This window comes from Lagopus muta, chromosome 24 (assembly GCF_023343835.1).
Source record: "Lagopus muta isolate bLagMut1 chromosome 24, bLagMut1 primary, whole genome shotgun sequence".
Taxonomy (NCBI): Eukaryota; Metazoa; Chordata; class Aves; order Galliformes; family Phasianidae; genus Lagopus; species Lagopus muta.
In genome coordinates, this window is record NC_064456.1 from 5847272 (window position 1) to 5867915 (window position 20644).

A 20644-nucleotide genomic window follows, 5' to 3' on the forward strand; every position below is an offset into this window, starting at 1 on the left:
TCAAGGACCATTCCACCCAACCATTTCTAAGGTTTCATGGTTCTGCGACCTTTGATGACCATTCCAACCAAGACAGTTCTAGGGTTCCATGGTTCGGTGACCTTTAAGGACCATTCCAACCCAAGCAGTTCCTGGGTTCCTTGGTTCTGTGACCTTTAAGTTCCTTTCCAACGCAACCACTTCTTGTGTTCCATGGTTCTGTGACCTTTAAGTTCAGGTCCAACCCAACCATTTCTATGGTTCCGCGGTTCTGTGACCTTTAAGTTCAGGTCCATCCCAACAATTTCTAGGGTTCCATGGTTCTGTGATCTCTAAGGACCATTCCAAGCACACCAGTTCTGGGATTCCATGGTTCTGTGTCCTTTAAGATCAGTTCCAACCCAAGCTGTTCTAGGGTTCCATGGTTCTGTGACCTTTAAGGACAATTCCAAACCTAGCAGTTCTGGGTTTCCATGGTTCTGTGACCTTTAACTTACATTCCAACCAAACAGTTCTAGTATTCCGTGGTTCTGTGACCTTCTAGGACCATTCCAACACAACCATTTCTAGGGTTCCATGGTTCTGTGACCTTTAATGACCATTTCATCCAAAGCAGTTCTGCGGTTGCATTGCTCTGTGACCTTTAAGTTTAGGTCCCACCCAACAATTTCTAGGGTTCCATGGTTCTGTGACCTTTAAGATCAGTTGCAACCCAAGCAGTTGTGGGGTTCCATGGTTCTGTGAACTTCAAGGACCAATCCAACCCAACCATTTCTAGGGTTCCATGGTTCTGTGACCTTTAAGAACCATTGCAACACAACCAGTTCTGGGGTTCCATGGTTCAATGACCTTTAAGGACCATTTCATCCCAAGCAGTTCTGATGTTCCATGGTTCTGTGACCTTTAAGTTCATGTCCAACCCAACCATTTCAAGGGTTCCATGTTTCTGTGACCTTTAAGGACCATTCCAACCCAACCAGTTCTGGGGTTCAATGGCTCTGTGACCTTTAAGGACCATTCCATCCCAACCAGTTCTGCGGTTCCATGGTTCTGTGACCTTTAAGTTCCTTTCCGATCCAAGCAGTTCTGGGGTTCCATGATTGTTTGACCTTTAACGACAATTCCAACCCAACTATTTCTAGGGTTCCATGGTTCTGTGACCTTTAAGGACCATTCCATCCCAACCATTTCTACGGTTCCATGTTTCTGTGACCTTTAAGGATCATTCCATCGCAACCAGTTTTGGGGTTCCATGATTCTGTGACCATTAAAGACCTTTCCAACGCAAGCAATTCTGGGGTTCCATGGTTCTATGACCTTTAAGGACCATTCCAACCCAACCAGTTCTAGTGTTCCGTGGTTCTGTGACCTTTAAGGACCATTCCAACCCATACCGTTCTGGGGTTCCATGGTTCTGTCACCTTTAAGTTCCATTCCATCCCAACCAGATCTGGGGTTCCATGGTTCTGTGACCTTTAAGGACCATTCCAACTCAACCTTTTCTAGGGTTCCATGGTTCTGTGTCCTTTAAGGACCATTCCAACCCAACCAGTTCTAGGGTTCCATGGGTCTGTGACATTTTAGGACCATTCCAAGCCAACAAGTTCTGGGATTCCATTGTTCTGTGTCCTTTAAGATCAGTTCCAACCCAAGCTGTTCTAGGGTTCCATGGCTCTGTGACCTTTAGGGACCATTCCAACCCTAGCAGTTCTGGGGTTCCATGGTTCTGTGACCTTTAAGTTCCATTCCAACCAAGCAGTTCTAGTATTCCGTGGTTCTGTGACCTTCAAGGACCATTCCAACCCAAGCATTTCAAGGGTTCCATGGTTCTGTGATCTTTAAGGACCATTCCAACACAACCTTTTCTAGTGTTCCATGGTTCTGTGACCTTCAAGGACCATTCCAACCCAACCAGTTCTAGGGTTCCATGGTTCGGTGACCTCTAAGGACCATTCCAAGCCAACAAGTTCTGGGATTCCATTGTTCTGTATCCTTTAAGATCAGTTCAAACCCAAGCTGTTCTAGGGTTCCATGGTTCTGTGACCTTTAAGGACCATTCCAACCCAAGCAGTTCTGGGGTTCCATGGTTCTGTGACCTTTAAGTTCCATTCCAAGCCAACCAGTTCTGGGATTCCATGGTTCTGTGTCCTTTAAGATCATTTCCAACCCAAGCTGTTCTAGGGTTCCATGGCTCTGTGACCTTTAAGGACCATTCCAATCCTAGCAGTTCTGGGGTTCCGTGGTTCTGTGACCTTTAAGTTCCATTCCAACCAAGCAATTCTAGTATTCCGTGGTTTTGTGACCTTCAAGGACCATTCCAACCCAACCATTTATAGGGTTCCATGGTTCCGTGACATTTAAGGACCATTCCAACCCAACCATTTCTAGGGTTCCATGGTTATGTGATCTTTAAGTTCCCGTCCAATACAACCATTTCTCGTTTTCCGTGTTTCTGTGACGTTCAAGGACCATTCCAACCCAACAATTTCTAGGGTTCCATGATTCTGTGACCTTTAAGGACCATTCCAACACAAACTTTTCTAGTGTTCCATGGTTCTGTGACCTTCAAGTACCATTCCAACACAAGCAGTTCTAGGATTCTATGGTTCTGTGACCTTCAAGGACCATTCCTTCCCTACCATTTCTAGTGTTCCATGGTGCTGTGACATTTTAGGGACCATTCCAATCCAACCAGTTCTGGGATTCCATGGTTCTGTGTCCTTTATGATCACTTCTAACCCAAGCTGTTCTAGGGTTCCATGGTTCTGTGACCTTTAAGTTCCATTCCAACCCAACCAGTTCTGGGGTTCCATGGCTCTGTGACCCTTAAGGACCATTCGAAGACAACCAGTTGTTGGATTCCATTGTTTTGTGACCTTTAAGGGCCATTCCATCCCAACCTTTTCTAGTGTTCCATGGTTCTGTGACCTTTAAGTTCCATTCCAACCCAACCAGTTGTAGTGTTCCGTGGTTCTGTGACCTTTAAGGTCCATTCCAACCCAACCTTTTCTAGTGTTCCATGGTTCTGTGACCTTTAAGGACCATTCCAACCCAGCCGGTTCTAGGTTTTCATGATTCTGTGCCCTTCAAGGACCATTCCAACCCAAACTGTTCTGGGGTTCCTTGGTTCTGTGAACGTTAAGGACCATTCCAACGCAGCCAGTTCTAGGGTTTCATGGTTCTGTGACCTTTAAGGACCATTCCTACCCAACCAGTTCTAGTGTTCCGTGGTTCTGTGACCTTGAAGTACCATTCCAACCCAAACTTTTCTAGTGTTCCATGGTTCTGTGACTTTCAAGGACCATTCCATCCCTGCCATTTCTAGGGTTCCTTGGTGCTGTGACCTTAAAGGGCCATTCCAACCCAAACTTTTCTAGTGTTCCGTGGTTCTGTGACATTTTAGGGACCATTCCAATCCAACCAGTTCTGGGATTCCATGGTTCTGTGTCCTTTATGATCAGTTCTAACCCAAGTTGTTCTAGGGTTCCATGGTTCTGTGACCTTTAAGTTCCATTCCAACCCAACCAGTTCTGGGGTTCCATGGCTCTGTGACCCTTAAGGACCATTCCAAGACAACCAGTTATTGGATTCCATGGTTTTGTGACCTTTAAGGGCCATTCCATCCCAAGCAGTTCTGGGGTTCCATGGTTCTCTAACCTTTAAGGACCATTCCAACCATAGCAGTTCTGCGGTTCCTTGTTTCTGTGAACTTTGATCATTCCATCCCAAGCAGTTCTGGGGTTCAATGTTCTGTGACCTTTAAGGACCATTCCAACCCAACCATTTCTAGGGTTCCATGGTTCTGTGACCTCTAAGGACCATTCCATCCCAAGCAGTTCTGGGGTTCCATAGTTCTGTGTCTATTAAGGACCATTCCAACTCAAACTTTTCTAGGGTTCCATGGTTCTGTGTCCATTAAGGACCATTCCAAGCCAACCAGTTCTGGGATTCCATGGTTCTTTGTCCTTTAAGATCAGTTCCAACCCAAGCTGTTCTAGTTTTCCTTGGTTTTGTGACCTTTAAGGACCATTCCAATCCTAGCAGTTCTAGGGTTCCATGGTTCTGTGACCTTCAAGGACCATTCCACCCCAACCATTTCAAGGGTTCCATGGTTCTGTGACCTTTAAGGACCATTCCAACCCAACCAGCTCAAGGGTTCCATGGTTCTGTGACCTTTAAGGACAATTAAAACTCAACCTTTTCTAGTGTTCCATGTTTCTGTGACCTTTAAGGACCATTCCAACTAAGCCAGTTATAGTGTTTCATGGTTCTGTGACGTTCAAGGACCATTCCAACCCAACCTTTTGTGGTGTTCCATCGTTCTGTGACCTTTAAGGACCATTCCAACCCAACCAGTTCTAGGGTTCCATGGTTCTGTGACCTTTAGTGACCATTCCAACCCAACCAGTTCTAGTGTTCCATGGTTCTGTGACCTTTAGGGACCATTCCAACACAATCAGTTCAAGTGTTCCATGGTTCTGTGACCTTTAAGGACCATTCCAAGCCAACCAGTTCTGAAATTTCATGGTTCTGTGTCCTTTACGATCAGTTCCAGCCCATGCTGTTCTAGGGTTCCATGGTTCTGTGACCTTTAAGGACCATTCCAACCCTAGCAGTTCTAAGGTTCCATGGTTCTGTGACCTTTAAGTTACATTCCAACCTAGCAGTTCTAGTATTCCATGGTTCTGTGACCTTCAAGGACCATTCCAACCCAACCATTACAAGGGTTCCATGGTTCTGTGACCTTTAAGGACCATTGCAACCCAAGCAGTTCTCTGGTTGCCTGTGTCTGTGACCTTTAAGGACTATTCCAACGCAACCATGTTCTAGGGTTCCATGGTTCTGTGACCTTCAAGGACCATTCCAACCCAAGCAGTTCTAGTGTTCCATAGTTCTGTGACCTTTAAGTTCAGGTCCAACCCAACCATTTCTATGGTTCCGCGGTTCTGTCACCTTTAAGTTCAGGTCCAACCCAACAATTTCTATGGTTCCATGGTTCTGTGAACTTTAAGGACCATTCCAACGCAACCAGTTCTACTGTTCCATTGTTCTGTGACCTTCGAGGACCATTCCAAGCCAACCAATTGTGGGATTCCATGGTTCTGTGACCTTCAAGGACCATTTCAACGCAACCATTTCTAGGGTTCCATGGTTCTGTGACCTTCAAGGACCATTCCATCCCAACCAATTCTAGGGTTCCGTGGATCTGTGTCCTTTATGTTCCATTACAACCCAACCAGTTCTGGGGTTCCATGGTTCTGTGACCTTTAAGGACCATTCCAACCCATCCAGTTCTGGGGTTCCATGGTTCTGTGACCTTTAAGGACCATTCCAACCAAGCAGTTCTAGTGTTCCGTGGTTCTGTGACCTTCAAGGACCATTCCAACCAAACCATTTCAAGGGTTCCATGGTTCTGTGACCTTTAAGGACCATTCCAACCCTACCAGTTCTGGGGTTGCCTGGGTCTGTGACCTTTAAGGATGAATCCAACGCAACCAGTTCTAGGATTCCATGGTTCTGTGACCTTCAAGGACCATTCCATCCCAACCAGTTCTGGTGTTCCATGGTTCTCTAACCTTTAAGGACCATTCCAACCATAGCAGTTCTGCGGTTCCTTGTTTCTGTGAACTTTGAGCATTCCAACCCAAGCAGTTCTGGTGTACCATGGTTCTGTGACATTTAAGGACCATTCCAACCCTACAAGTTCTGGGGTTACATGGTTCTCTGAACTTTAAGGACAATTCCATCCCAACCAGTACTGGCTTTCCATGGTTCTGTGAATTTTAAGGACCATTCTAACCCAACCATTTCTAGGGTCCCATGGTACTGTGACCTTTAGGGAATATTCCAACCCAGCCAGTTCTAGGGTTCCATGGTTCTGTGACCTTTAAGGACCATTCCAACACAAGCAGTTCTAGTGTTCCATGGTTCTGTGACCTTTAAGGACCATTCCAACACAAGCAGTTCTAGTGTTCCATGATTCTGTGACCTTTAAGGACCATTCCAACCCTACCTGTTCTAGGGTTCCATGGTTCTGTGATCTTTAAGGACCATTCCAAGCCAACCAGTTCTGGGATTCCATGGTTCTGTGTCCATTAAGATCAGTTCCAACCCAAGCAGTTCTAGTATTCCGTGGTTCTGTGACCTTCAAGGACCATTCCAACACAAGCAGTTCTGGGGTTCCATGGTTCTGTGACCTTCAAGGACCATTCCAACCCAACCAGTTGTAGGGTTCCATGGTTCTATGACCTTTACGTTCCATTCCAACCCAACCAGTTCTAGTGTTCCGTGGTTCTGTGACCTTTAAGGACCGTACGAACCCAACCTTTTCTAGGGTTCCATGGTTCTGTGACCTTTAAGGACCATTCCAACCCTACCAGTTGTAGGGTTCCATGGTTCTGTGACCATTCATGACCATTCCATCCCAACCAGTTCTGGGGTTCCATGCATCCGTGACCTTTAAGGACCATTCCAACCCTACCTTTTCTGGTGTTCCATCGTTCTATGACCTTTAAGGACCATTCCACCCCAACCTTTTCTAGTGTTCCACGGTTCTGTAACATTTAAGGACCATTCCAACACAACCTTTTCTGGTGTTCCATCGTTCTGTGATTTTTAAGGACCAGTCCAACCCAACCAGTTCTTGTTTTCCATGGTTCTGTGACCTTTAGGGACCATTCCAACACAATCAGTTCTAGTGTTCCATGGTTCTGTGACCTTTAAGGACCATTCCAAGCCAACCAGTTCTGAAATTCCATGGTTCTGTGTCCTTTAAGATCAGTTCCAACCCATGCTGTTCTAGGGTTCCACGGTTCTGTGACCTTCAAGGACCATTCCAACCCAACCATTACAAGGGTTCCATATTTCTGTGACCTTTAAGGACCATTCCAACCCAAGCAGTTCTCTGGTTGCCTGGGTCTGTGACCTTTAAGGACGATTCCAACGCAACCATGTTCTAGGGTTCCATGGTTCTGTGACGTTCAAGGACCATTCCATCCCAAGCAGTTCTGGGGTTCCATGGTTCTGTGACCTTTAAGTTCAGGTCCACCCAACCATTTCTATGGTTCTGCGGTTCTGTCACCTTTAAGTTCAGGTCCAACCCAACAATTTCTATGGTTCCATGGTTCTGTGACCTTTAAGTTCCATTCCAACGCAACCAGTTCTAATGTTCCATGGTTCTGTGTCCTTCGAGGACCATTCCAAGCCAACCAATTGTGGGATTCCATGGTTCTGTGACCTTCAAGGACCATTTCAACGCAACCATTTCTAGGGTTCCATGGTTCTGTGACCTTTAAGGACCATTCCATCCCAACCAATTCTAGGGTTACATGATTCTGTGACCATTAAGTTCCATTCCAACCCTAGCAGTTCTGGGGTTCCATGGTTCTGTGACCTTTAAGGACCATTGCAACCCAAGCAGTTCTGGGGTTTCGTGGATCTGTGACCTTTATGTTCCATTACAACCCAACCAGTTCTGGGGTTCCTTGGTTCTGTCACCTTTAAGGACCATTCCATCCCAAACTTTTCTAGTGTTCCATGGTTCTGTGACCTTTAAGGACCATTCCAACCAAACCATTTCAAGGGTTCCATGGTTCTGTGACCTTTAAGGACAATTGCAACCCAACCAGTTCTGGGGTTCCGTGGTTCTGTGACCTTTAAGTTCCATTACAACCCAACCATTTCTGGGGTTCCATGCTTCCGTGACCTTTAAGGACCATTCCAACCCTACCTTTTCTGGTGTTCCATCGTTCTATGACCTTTAAGGACCATTCCATCCCAACCAGTTCTTGTTTTCCATGGTTCTGTTACCTTTAGGGACCATTCCAACCCAACCTTTTCTGGTGTTCCACCGTTCTGTGACCTTTAAGGACCATTCCAACCCAACCAGTTCTTGTTTTCCATGGTTCTGTGACCTTTAATGACCATTCCAACCCAACCAGTTCTAGTGTTCCATGGTTCTGTTACCTTTAGGGACCATTCCAACACAATCAGTTCTATTGTTCCATGGTTCTGTGACCTTTAAGGTCCATTCCAACCCAACCATTACAAGGGTTCCATGGTTCTGTGACCTCTAAGGACCATTCCAAGCCAACCAGTTCTGAAATTCCATGGTTCTGTGTCCTTTATGATCAGTTCTAACCCAAGTTGTTCTAGGGTTCCATGGTTCTGTGACCTTTATGTTCCATTCCAACCCAACCAGTTCTGGGGTTCCATGGCTCTGTGACCCTTAAGGACCATTCCAAGACAACCAGTTATTGGATTCCATGGTTTTGTGACCTTTAAGGGCCATTCCATCCCAAGCAGTTCTGGGGTTCCATGGTTCTCTAACCTTTAAGGACCATTCCAACCATAGCAGTTCTGCGGTTCCTTGTTTCTGTGAACTTTGATCATTCCATCCCAAGCAGTTCTGGGGTTCAATGTTCTGTGACCTTTAAGGACCATTCCAACCCAACCATTTCTAGGGTTCCATGGTTCTGTGACCTCTAAGGACCATTCCATCCCAAGCAGTTCTGGGGTTCCATAGTTCTGTGTCTATTAAGGACCATTCCAACTCAAACTTTTCTAGGGTTCCATGGTTCTGTGTCCATTAAGGACCATTCCAAGCCAACCAGTTCTGGGATTCCATGGTTCTTTGTCCTTTAAGATCAGTTCCAACCCAAGCTGTTCTAGTTTTCCTTGGTTTTGTGACCTTTAAGGACCATTCCAATCCTAGCAGTTCTAGGGTTCCATGGTTCTGTGACCTTCAAGGACCATTCCACCCCAACCATTTCAAGGGTTCCATGGTTCTGTGACCTTTAAGGACCATTCCAACCCAACCAGCTCAAGGGTTCCATGGTTCTGTGACCTTTAAGGACAATTAAAACTCAACCTTTTCTAGTGTTCCATGTTTCTGTGACCTTTAAGGACCATTCCAACTAAGCCAGTTATAGTGTTTCATGGTTCTGTGACGTTCAAGGACCATTCCAACCCAACCTTTTGTGGTGTTCCATCGTTCTGTGACCTTTAAGGACCATTCCAACCCAACCAGTTCTAGGGTTCCATGGTTCTGTGACCTTTAGTGACCATTCCAACCCAACCAGTTCTAGTGTTCCATGGTTCTGTGACCTTTAGGGACCATTCCAACACAATCAGTTCAAGTGTTCCATGGTTCTGTGACCTTTAATGACCATTCCAAGCCAACCAGTTCTGAAATTTCATGGTTCTGTGTCCTTTACGATCAGTTCCAGCCCATGCTGTTCTAGGGTTCCATGGTTCTGTGACCTTTAAGGACCATTCCAACCCTAGCAGTTCTAAGGTTCCATGGTTCTGTGACCTTTAAGTTACATTCCAACCTAGCAGTTCTCGTATTCCATGGTTCTGTGACCTTCAAGGACCATTCCAACCCAACCATTACAAGGGTTCCATGGTTCTGTGACCTTTAAGGACCATTGCAACCCAAGCAGTTCTCTGGTTGCCTGTGTCTGTGACCTTTAAGGACTATTCCAACGCAACCATGTTCTAGGGTTCCATGGTTCTGTGACCTTCAAGGACCATTCCAACCCAAGCAGTTCTAGTGTTCCATAGTTCTGTGACCTTTAAGTTCAGGTCCAACCCAACCATTTCTATGGTTCCGCGGTTCTGTCACCTTTAAGTTCAGGTCCAACCCAACAATTTCTATGGTTCCATGGTTCTGTGAACTTTAAGGACCATTCCAACGCAACCAGTTCTACTGTTCCATTGTTCTGTGACCTTCGAGGACCATTCCAAGCCAACCAATTGTGGGATTCCATGGTTCTGTGACCTTCAAGGACCATTTCAACGCAACCATTTCTAGGGTTCCATGGTTCTGTGACCTTCAAGGACCATTCCATCCCAACCAATTCTAGGGTTCCGTGGATCTGTGTCCTTTATGTTCCATTACAACCCAACCAGTTCTGGGGTTCCATGGTTCTGTGACCTTTAAGGACCATTCCAACCCATCCAGTTCTGGGGTTCCATGGTTCTGTGACCTTTAAGGACCATTCCAACCAAGCAGTTCTAGTGTTCCGTGGTTCTGTGACCTTCAAGGACCATTCCAACCAAACCATTTCAAGGGTTCCATGGTTCTGTGACCTTTAAGGACCATTCCAACCCTACCAGTTCTGGGGTTGCCTGGGTCTGTGACCTTTAAGGATGAATCCAACGCAACCAGTTCTAGGATTCCATGGTTCTGTGACCTTCAAGGACCATTCCATCCCAACCAGTTCTGGTGTTCCATGGTTCTCTAACCTTTAAGGACCATTCCAACCCTAGCAGTTCTGCGGTTCCTTGTTTCTGTGAACTTTGAGCATTCCAACCCAAGCAGTTCTGGTGTACCATGGTTCTGTGACATTTAAGGACCATTCCAACCCTACAAGTTCTGGGGTTACATGGTTCTCTGAACTTTAAGGACAATTCCATCCCAACCAGTACTGGCTTTCCATGGTTCTGTGAATTTTAAGGACCATTCTAACCCAACCATTTCTAGGGTCCCATGGTACTGTGACCTTTAGGGAATATTCCAACCCAGCCAGTTCTAGGGTTCCATGGTTCTGTGACCTTTAAGGACCATTCCAACACAAGCAGTTCTAGTGTTCCATGGTTCTGTGACCTTTAAGGACCATTCCAACACAAGCAGTTCTAGTGTTCCATGATTCTGTGACCTTTAAGGACCATTCCAACCCTACCTGTTCTAGGGTTCCATGGTTCTGTGATCTTTAAGGACCATTCCAAGCCAACCAGTTCTGGGATTCCATGGTTCTGTGTCCATTAAGATCAGTTCCAACCCAAGCAGTTCTAGTATTCCGTGGTTCTGTGACCTTCAAGGACCATTCCAACACAAGCAGTTCTGGGGTTCCATGGTTCTGTGACCTTCAAGGACCATTCCAACCCAACCAGTTGTAGGGTTCCATGGTTCTATGACCTTTACGTTCCATTCCAACCCAACCAGTTCTAGTGTTCCGTGGTTCTGTGACCTTTAAGGACCGTACGAACCCAACCTTTTCTAGGGTTCCATGGTTCTGTGACCTTTAAGGACCATTCCAACCCTACCAGTTGTAGGGTTCCATGGTTCTGTGACCATTCATGACCATTCCATCCCAACCAGTTCTGGGGTTCCATGCATCCGTGACCTTTAAGGACCATTCCAACCCTACCTTTTCTGGTGTTCCATCGTTCTATGACCTTTAAGGACCATTCCACCCCAACCTTTTCTAGTGTTCCACGGTTCTGTAACATTTAAGGACCATTCCAACACAACCTTTTCTGGTGTTCCATCGTTCTGTGATTTTTAAGGACCAGTCCAACCCAACCAGTTCTTGTTTTCCATGGTTCTGTGACCTTTAGGGACCATTCCAACACAATCAGTTCTAGTGTTCCATGGTTCTGTGACCTTTAAGGACCATTCCAAGCCAACCAGTTCTGAAATTCCATGGTTCTGTGTCCTTTAAGATCAGTTCCAACCCATGCTGTTCTAGGGTTCCACGGTTCTGTGACCTTCAAGGACCATTCCAACCCAACCATTACAAGGGTTCCATATTTCTGTGACCTTTAAGGACCATTCCAACCCAAGCAGTTCTCTGGTTGCCTGGGTCTGTGACCTTTAAGGACGATTCCAACGCAACCATGTTCTAGGGTTCCATGGTTCTGTGACGTTCAAGGACCATTCCATCCCAAGCAGTTCTGGGGTTCCATGGTTCTGTGACCTTTAAGTTCAGGTCCAACCCAACCATTTCTATGGTTCTGCGGTTCTGTCACCTTTAAGTTCAGGTCCAACCCAACAATTTCTATGGTTCTGCGGTTCTGTCACCTTTAAGTTCAGGTCCAACCCAACAATTTCTATGGTTCCATGGTTCTGTGACCTTTAAGTTCCATTCCAACGCAACCAGTTCTAATGTTCCATGGTTCTGTGTCCTTCGAGGACCATTCCAAGCCAACCAATTGTGGGATTCCATGGTTCTGTGACCTTCAAGGACCATTTCAACGCAACCATTTCTAGGGTTCCATGGTTCTGTGACATTTAAGGACCATTCCATCCCAACCAATTCTAGGGTTACATGATTCTGTGACCATTAAGTTCCATTCCAACCCTAGCAGTTCTGGGGTTCCATGGTTCTGTGACCTTTAAGGACCATTGCAACCCAAGCAGTTCTGGGGTTTCGTGGATCTGTGACCTTTATGTTCCATTACAACCCAACCAGTTCTGGGGTTCCTTGGTTCTGTCACCTTTAAGGACCATTCCATCCCAAACTTTTCTAGTGTTCCGTGGTTCTGTGACATTTAAGGACCATTCCAACCCATCCAGTTCTGGGGTTCCATGGTTCTGTGACCTTTAAGGACCATTCCAACCAAACCATTTCAAGGGTTCCATGGTTCTGTGACCTTTAAGGACAATTGCAACCCAACCAGTTCTGGGGTTCCGTGGTTCTGTGACCTTTAAGTTCCATTACAACCCAACCATTTCTGGGGTTCCATGCTTCCGTGACCTTTAAGGACCATTCCAACCCTACCTTTTCTGGTGTTCCATCGTTCTATGACCTTTAAGGACCATTCCATCCCAACCAGTTCTTGTTTTCCATGGTTCTGTTACCTTTAGGGACCATTCCAACCCAACCTTTTCTGGTGTTCCACCGTTCTGTGACCTTTAAGGACCATTCCAACCCAACCAGTTCTTGTTTTCCATGGTTCTGTGACCTTTAATGACCATTCCAACCCAACCAGTTCTAGTGTTCCATGGTTCTGTTACCTTTAGGGACCATTCCAACACAATCAGTTCTATTGTTCCATGGTTCTGTGACCTTTAAGGTCCATTCCAACCCAACCATTACAAGGGTTCCATGGTTCTGTGACCTCTAAGGACCATTCCAAGCCAACCAGTTCTGAAATTCCATGGTTCTGTGTCCTTTAAGATCAGTTCCAACCCATGCTGTTCTAGGGTTCCATGGTTCTGTGACCTTTAAGGACCATTCCAACCCTAGCAGTTCTGGGGTTCCATGGTTCTGTGACCTTTAAGTTACATTCCAACCTAGCAGTTCTAGTATTCCATGGTTCTGTGACCTTCAAGGACCATTCCAAGCAAACCATTGCAAGGGTTCCATGGTTCTGTGACCTTTAAGGACCATTGCAACCCAAGCAGTTCTGGGGTTCCATATTTCTGTGACCTTTAAGGACCATTCCAACCCAAGCAGTTCTCTGGTTGCCTGGGTCTGTGACCTTTAAGGACGATTCCAACGCAACCATGTTCTAGGGTTCCATGGTTCTGTGACCTTCAAGGACCATTCCATCCCAAGCAGTTCTGGGGTTCCATGGTTCTGTCACCTTTAAGTTCAGGTACAACCCAACAATTTCTATGGTTCCATGGTTCTGTGACCTTTAAGTTCCATTCCAACGCAACCAGTTCTACTGTTCCATGGTTCTGTGACCTTCGAGGACCATTCCAAGCCAACCAATTGTGGGATTCCATGGTTCTGTGACCTTCAAGGACCATTTCAACGCAACCATTTCTAGGGTTCCATGGTTCTGTGACCTTTAAGGACCATTCCATCCCAACCAATTCTAGGGTTCCATGATTCTGTGACCTTTAAGTTCCATTCCAACCCAAGCAGTTCTGGGGTTCCGTGGTTCTTTGGCCTTTAAGTTCCATTACAACCCAACCAGTTCTGGTGTTCCATGCTTCCGTGACCTTTACGGACCATTCCAACGCAACCTTTTCTGGTGTTCCATCGTTCTATGACCTTCAAGGACCATTCCATCCCAACCTTTTCTAGTGTTCCACGGTTCTGTAACCTTTAAGGACCATTCCAACGCAACCTTTTCTGGTGTTCCATCGTTCTGTGACCTTTAAGGACCATTCCAACCCAACCAGTTCTAGTGTTCCTTGGTTCTGTGACCTTTAGGGACCATTCCAACACAATCAGTTCTAGTGTTCCATGGTTCTGTGACCTTTAAGGACCATTCCATCCCTACCAGTTCTATGTATCCATGGTTCTGTGACCTTTAGGGACCATTCCAACCATAGCAGTTCTGCGGTTCCTTGTTTCTGTGAACTTTGAGCATTCCAACCCAAGCAGTTCTGGTGTACCATGGTTCTGTGACATTTAAGGACCATTCCAACCCTACAAGTTCTGGGGTTACATGGTTCTGTGAACTTTAAGGACAATTCCATCCCAACCAGAACTGCGTTTCCATGGTTCTGTGACCTTCAAGGACCATTCCAACCCAACCATTTCTAGGGTTCCATGGTTCTGTGACCTTTAAGGACCATTCCAACCCAAGCAGTTCTAGTGTTCTATGGTCCTGTGACCTTTAAGTTCCATTCCAACACAAGCAGTTCTAGTGTTCCATGGTTCTGTGACCTTTAAGGACCATTCCAACCCTACCTGTTCTAGGGTTCCATGGTTCTGTGATCTTTAAGGACCATTCCAAGCCAACCAGTAGTGGGATTCCATGGTTCTGTGTCAATTAATATCAGTTCCAACCCAAGCAGTTCTAGTATTCCGTGGTTCTGTGACCTTCAAGGACCATTCCAACACAAGCAGTTCTGGGGTTCCATGGTTCTGTGACCTTCAAGGACCATTCCAACCCAACCAGTTCTAGGGTTCCATGGTTCTGTGACCTTCAAGGACCATTCCAACCCAACCAGTTCTGGGGTTCCATGGTTCTGTGACCTTTAAGTTCCATTCCAACCCAACCTGTTCTAGGGTTCCATGGTTCTGTGACCTTTAAGTTCCATTCCAACCCAACCAGTTCTAGTGTTCCGTGGTTCTGTGACCTTTAAGGACCATTCCAACCCAACCTTTTCTACTGTTCCATGGTTCTGTGACCTTTAAGGACCATTCCAACCCTACCAGTTGTAGGGTTCCATGGTTCTGTGACGATTCATGACCATTCCATAACAACCAGTTCTGCGGTTCCATGGTTCTGTGACGTTTAAGGACCATTCCAACCCAACCATTTCTGGGGTTCCATGGTTCTGTGACCTTTAAGGACCATTCCAACCCAACCATTTCTAGGGTTCCATGGTTCTGTGACCTTTAAGGACCATTCCATCCCAACCAGTTCTAGGGTTCCATGGTTCTGTGACCTTTAAGGACCATTCCAACCCAACCAGTTCTGGGGTTCCGTGGTTCTGTGACCTTTAAGTTCCATTACAACCCAACCAGTTCTGGGGTTCCATGGTTCTGTTACCTTTAGGGACCATTCCAACACAATCAGTTCTAGTGTTCCATGGTTCTGTGACCTTTAAGGTCCATTCCAACCCAACCATTACAAGGGTTCCATGGTTCTGTGACCTTTAAGGACCATTCCAACCAAGCTGTTCTAGTGTACCGTGGTTCTGTGACCTTTAAGGACAATTCCATCCCAACCAGTACTGGGTTTCCATGGTTCTGTGAATTTTAAGGACCATTCTAACCCAACCATTTCTAGGGTCCCATGGTACTGTGACCTTTAGGGAATATTCAAACCGAGCCAGTTCTAGGGTTCCATGGTTCTGTGACCTTTAAGTTCCATTCCAACCCAACCTGTTCTAGGGTTCCGTGGTTCTGTGACCTTTAAGTTCCATTCCAACCCAACCAGTTCTAGTGTTCCGTGGTTCTGTGACCTTTAAGGACCATTCAAACCCAACCTTTTCTACTGTTCCATGGTTCTGTGACCTTTAAGGACCATTCCAACCCTACCAGTTGTAGGGTTCCATGGTTCTGTGACCTTTAAGGACCTTTCCATCCATACCAGTTCAAGGGTTCCATGGTTCTGTGACCATTCATGACCATTCCATAACAACCAGTTCTGCGGTTCCATGGTTCAGTGACGTTTAAGGACCATTCCAACCCAACCATTTCTGGGGTTCCATGGTTCTGTGACCTTTAAGGACCATTCCATCCCAACCATTTCTAGGGTTCCATGGTTCTGTGACCTTTAAGTTCCATTCCAAAGCAACCAGTTCTACTGTTCCATGGTTCTGTGACCTTGGAGGACCATTTCAACGCAACCATTTCTAGGGTTCCATGATTCTGTGACCTTTAAGTTCCATTCCAACCCAAGCAGTTCTGGGGTTCCGTGGATCTGTGACCTGTATGTTCCATTACAACCCAACCAGTTCTGGGGTTCCATGGTTCTGTGACCTTTAAGGACCATTCCATCCCAAACTTTTCTAGTGTTCCATGGTTCTGTGACATTTAAGGACCATTCCAACCCATCCAGTTCTGGGGTTCCATGATTCTGTGACCTTCAAGGACCATTCTAACCCAACCATTACAAGGGTTCCATGGTTCTGTGACCTTTAAGTTCAGGTCCAACCCAACCAGTTCTGGGGTTCCGCGGTTCTGTCACCGTTAAGTTCAGGTCCAACCCAACAATTTCTATGGTTCCTTGGTTCTGTGACCTTTAAGTTCCATTCCAACGCAACCAGTTCTAAAGTTCCATGGTTCTGTGACCTTCGAGGACCATTCCAAGCCAACCAATTGTGGGATTCCATGGTTCTGTGACCTTCAAGGACCATTCCATCCCAACCAATCCTAGGGTTCCATGATTCTGTGACCTTTAAGTTCCATTCCAACCCTAGCAGTTCTGGGGTTCCATGGTTCTGTGAACATTAAGGACCATTCTAACCCAAGCAGTTCTGGGGTTCCGTGGATCTGTGACCTTTATGTTCCATTACAACCCAACCATTTCTGGGGTTCCATGGTTCTGTGACCTTTAAGGACCATTCCATCCCAAACTTTTCTAGTGTTCCATGGTTCTGTGACCTTTAAGGACCATTCCAACCCATCCAGTTCTGGGGTTCCATGGTTCTGTGACCTTTAAGGACCATTCCGACCAAGCAGTTCTAGTGTACCGTGGTTCTGTGACCTTCAAGGACCATTCCAACCAAACCATTTCAAGGGTTCCATGGTTCTGTGACCTTTAAGGACAATTGCAACCCAACCAGTTCTGGGATTCCATGGTTCTGTGACCTTTAAGGACCATTCCAACCCAACCAGTTCTGGGGTTGCCTGGGTCTGTGACCTTTAAGGATGAATCCAACGCAACCAGTTCTAGGATTCCATGGTTCTGTGACCTTCAAGGACCATTCCATCCCAACCAGTTCTGGTGTTCCATGGTTCTCTAACCTTTAAGGACCATTCCAACCATAGCAGTTCTGCGGTTCCTTGTTTCTGTGAACTTTGAGCATTCCAACCCAAGCAGTTCTGGTGTACCATGGTTCTGTGACATTTAAGGACCATTCCAACCCTACAAGTTCTGGGGTTACATGGTTCTCTGAACTTTAAGGACAATTCCATCCCAACCAGTACTGGCTTTCCATGGTTCTGTGAATTTTAAGGACCATTCTAACCCAACCATTTCTAGGGTCCCATGGTTCTGTGACCTTTAGGGACCATTCCAACCCAGCCAGTTCTAGGGTTCCATGGTTCTGTGACCTTTAAGTTCCATTCCAACACAAGCAGTTCTAGTGTTCCATGGTTCTGTGACCTTTATGGACCATTCCAACCCAAGCAGTTCTGGGGTTCCATCGTTCTGTGACCTTTAAGGACCATTCCAACCCAACCAGTTCTTGTTTTCCATGGTTCTGTGACCTTTAATGACCATTCCAACCCAACCACTTCTAGTGTTCCATGGTTCTGTGACCTCTAAGGACCATTCCAAGCCAACCAGTTCTGAAATTCCATGGTTCTGTGACCTTTAAGTTCCATTCCAACCCAACCAGTTCTAGTGTTCCATGGTTCTGTGACCTCTAAGGACCATTCCAAGCCAACCAGTTCTGAAATTCCATGGTTCTGTGTCCTTTAAGATCAGTTCCAACCCATGCTGTTCTAGGGTTCCATGGTTCTGTGACCTTTATGGACCATTCCAACCCTAGCAGTTCTGGGGTTCCATGGTTCTGTGACCTTTAAGTTACATTCCAACCCTAGCAGTTCTGGGGTTCCATGGTTCTGTGACCTTTAAGTTACATTCCAACCTAGCAGTTCTAGTATTCCATGGTTCTGTGATCTTCAAGGACCATTCCAGCCCAACCATTTCTGGGGTTCCATGGTTCTGTGACCTTTAAGGACCATTGCAACTCAAGCAGTTCTGGGGTTCCATATTTCTGTGACCTTTAAGGACCATTCCAACCAAAGCAGTTCTCTGGTTGCGTGGGTCTGTGACCTTTTAGGACGATTCCAACGCAACCATGTTCTAGGGTTCCATGGTTATGTGATCTTCAAGGACCATTCTAACCCAACCATTACAAGGGTTCCATGGTTCTGTGACCTTTAAGTTCAGGTCCAACCCAACCATTTCTATGGTTCCGCGGTTCTGTCACCGTTAAGTTCAGGTCCAACCCAACAATTTCTATGGTTCCTTGGTTCTGTGACCTTTAAGTTCCATTCCAACGCAACCAGTTCTAAAGTTCCATGGTTCTGTGACCTTCGAGGACCATTCCAAGCCAACCAATTGTGGGATTCCATGGTTCTGTGACCTTCAAGGACCATTTCAACGCAACCATTTCTAGGGTTCCATGGTTCTGTGACCTTCAAGGACCATTCCATCCCAACCAATCCTAGGGTTCCATGATTCTGTGTCCTTTAAGTTCCATTCCAACCCTAGCAGTTCTGGGGTTCCATGGTTCTGTGAACATTAAGGACCATTCTAACCCAAGCAGTTCTGGGGTTCCGTGGATCTGTGACCTTTATGTTCCATTACAACCCAACCAGTTCTGGGGTTCCATGGTTCTGTGACCTTTAAGGACCATTCCATCCCAAACTTTTCTAGTGTTCCATGGTTCTGTGACCTTTAAGGACCATTCCAACCCATCCAGTTCTGGGGTTCCATGGTTCTGTGACCTTTAAGGACCATTCCGACCAAGCAGTTCTAGTGTACCGTGGTTCTGTGACCTTCAAGGACCATTCCAACCAAACCATTTCAAGGGTTCCATGGTTCTGTGACCTTTAAGGACAATTGCAACCCAACCAGTTCTGGGATTCCATGGTTCTGTGACCTTTAAGGACCATTCCAACCCAACCAGTTCTGGGGTTGCCTGGGTCTGTGACCTTTAAGGATGAATCCAACGCAACCAGTTCTAGGATTCCATGGTTCTGTGACCTTCAAGGACCATTCCATCCCAACCAGTTCTGGTGTTCCATGGTTCTCTAACCTTTAAGGACCATTCCAACCATAGCAGTTCTGCGGTTCCTTGTTTCTGTGAACTTTGAGCATTCCAACCCAAGCAGTTCTGGTGTACCATGGTTCTGTGACATTTAAGGACCATTCCAACCGTACAAGTTCTGGGGTTACATGGTTCTCTGAACTTTAAGGACAATTCCATCCCAACCAGTACTGGCTTTCCATGGTTCTGTGAATTTTAAGGACCATTCTAACCCAACCATTTCTAGGGTCCCATGGTTCTGTGACCTTTAGGGACCATTCCAACCCAGCCAGTTCTAGGGTTCCATGGTTCTGTGACCTTTAAGTTCCATTCCAACACAAGCAGTTCTAGTGTTCCATGGTTCTGTGACCTTTATGGACCATTCCAACCCAAGCAGTTCTGGGGTTCCATCGTTCTGTGACCTTTAAGGACCATTCCAACCCAACCAGTTCTTGTTTTCCATGGTTCTGTGACCTTTAATGACCATTCCAACCCAACCACTTCTAGTGTTCCATGGTTCTGTGACCTCTAAGGACCATTCCAAGCCAACCAGTTCTGAAATTCCATGGTTCTGTGACCTTTAAGTTCCATTCCAACCCAACCAGTTCTAGGGTTCCATGGTTCTGTGACACTTAATGACCATTCCAACCCTAGCAGTTCTGGGGTTCCATGGTTCTGTGACCTTTAAGTTACATTCCAACCTAGCAGTTCTAGTATTCCATTGTTCTGTGACCTTCAAGGACCATTCCAACCCAACCATTACAAGGGTTCCATGGTTCTGTGACCTTTAAGGACCATTCCAACCCAACCAGTTCTCTGGTTGCCTGGGTCTGTGACCTTTAAGGACGATTCCAACGCATCCATGTTCAAGGGTTCCATGGTTCTGTGACCTTTAAGTTCAGGTCCAACCCAACAATTTCTATGGTTCCATGGTTCTGTGACCTTTAAGGACCATTCCAACCCAACGAGTTCAAGGGTTCCATGGTTCTGTGACATTTAACGACCATTCCAACCCAAGCAGTTCTGGGGTTCCATGGTTCTGTGACCTTTAAGTTCCATTCCAACGCAACCAGTTCTACTGTTCCATGGTTCTGTGACCTTCGAGGACCATTCCAAGCCAACCAGTTTTGGGATTCCATGGTTCTGTGACCTTCAAGGACCATTTCAACGCAACCATTTCTAGGGTTCTATGGTTCTGTGACCTTTAAGGACCATTCCATCTGTCATGGTTTTATGATTTTTGGTCATCAGTATTCCACACCATAACATCATGTAATGCACTGGGGGTGGGGTTTGATATCTGCCGAATGTTCGTCCGTCGGAGAAGAACTACTTTTCCCCAGGAGACTTTGCGGTCAGCAAGGGGATATAACTCCAAGCAAGGTCACCTGATCCTTCTTCTTCGCCTGCTCTTCGCTGTCTGCGCTTCGCTATCTGCGCTTCGCCGCCTGCGCTTCGCCGTCTGTACTTCAGTCACTCAACTGGACTGCACTTCTCAGCCCAGCATTGTGGTGAGGTCTATACAATTCAAACAGTCTCTCTCTC

General features: G+C 46.2%; 1 long non-coding RNA gene across 2 annotated transcripts; it reads right to left on the reverse strand.

Annotated features, from left to right (window-relative positions):
• Window positions 1–4997: 4997 nt before the first annotated feature.
• Window positions 4998–20291, reverse strand: LOC125684333 (uncharacterized). Of its 2 annotated transcripts, XR_007373288.1 has the most exons (7): window positions 20146–20291; window positions 19782–20041; window positions 18746–19056; window positions 16670–17084; window positions 14539–15162; window positions 8981–9032; window positions 4998–6228 (listed from the first exon to the last, which is right to left on the reverse strand). It is a non-coding gene; the product is annotated as an uncharacterized LOC125684333 (long non-coding RNA). The 2 variants fall into 2 exon arrangements; XR_007373287.1 differs by having other exon boundaries at window positions 19782–20291.
• Window positions 20292–20644: the final 353 nt, after the last annotated feature.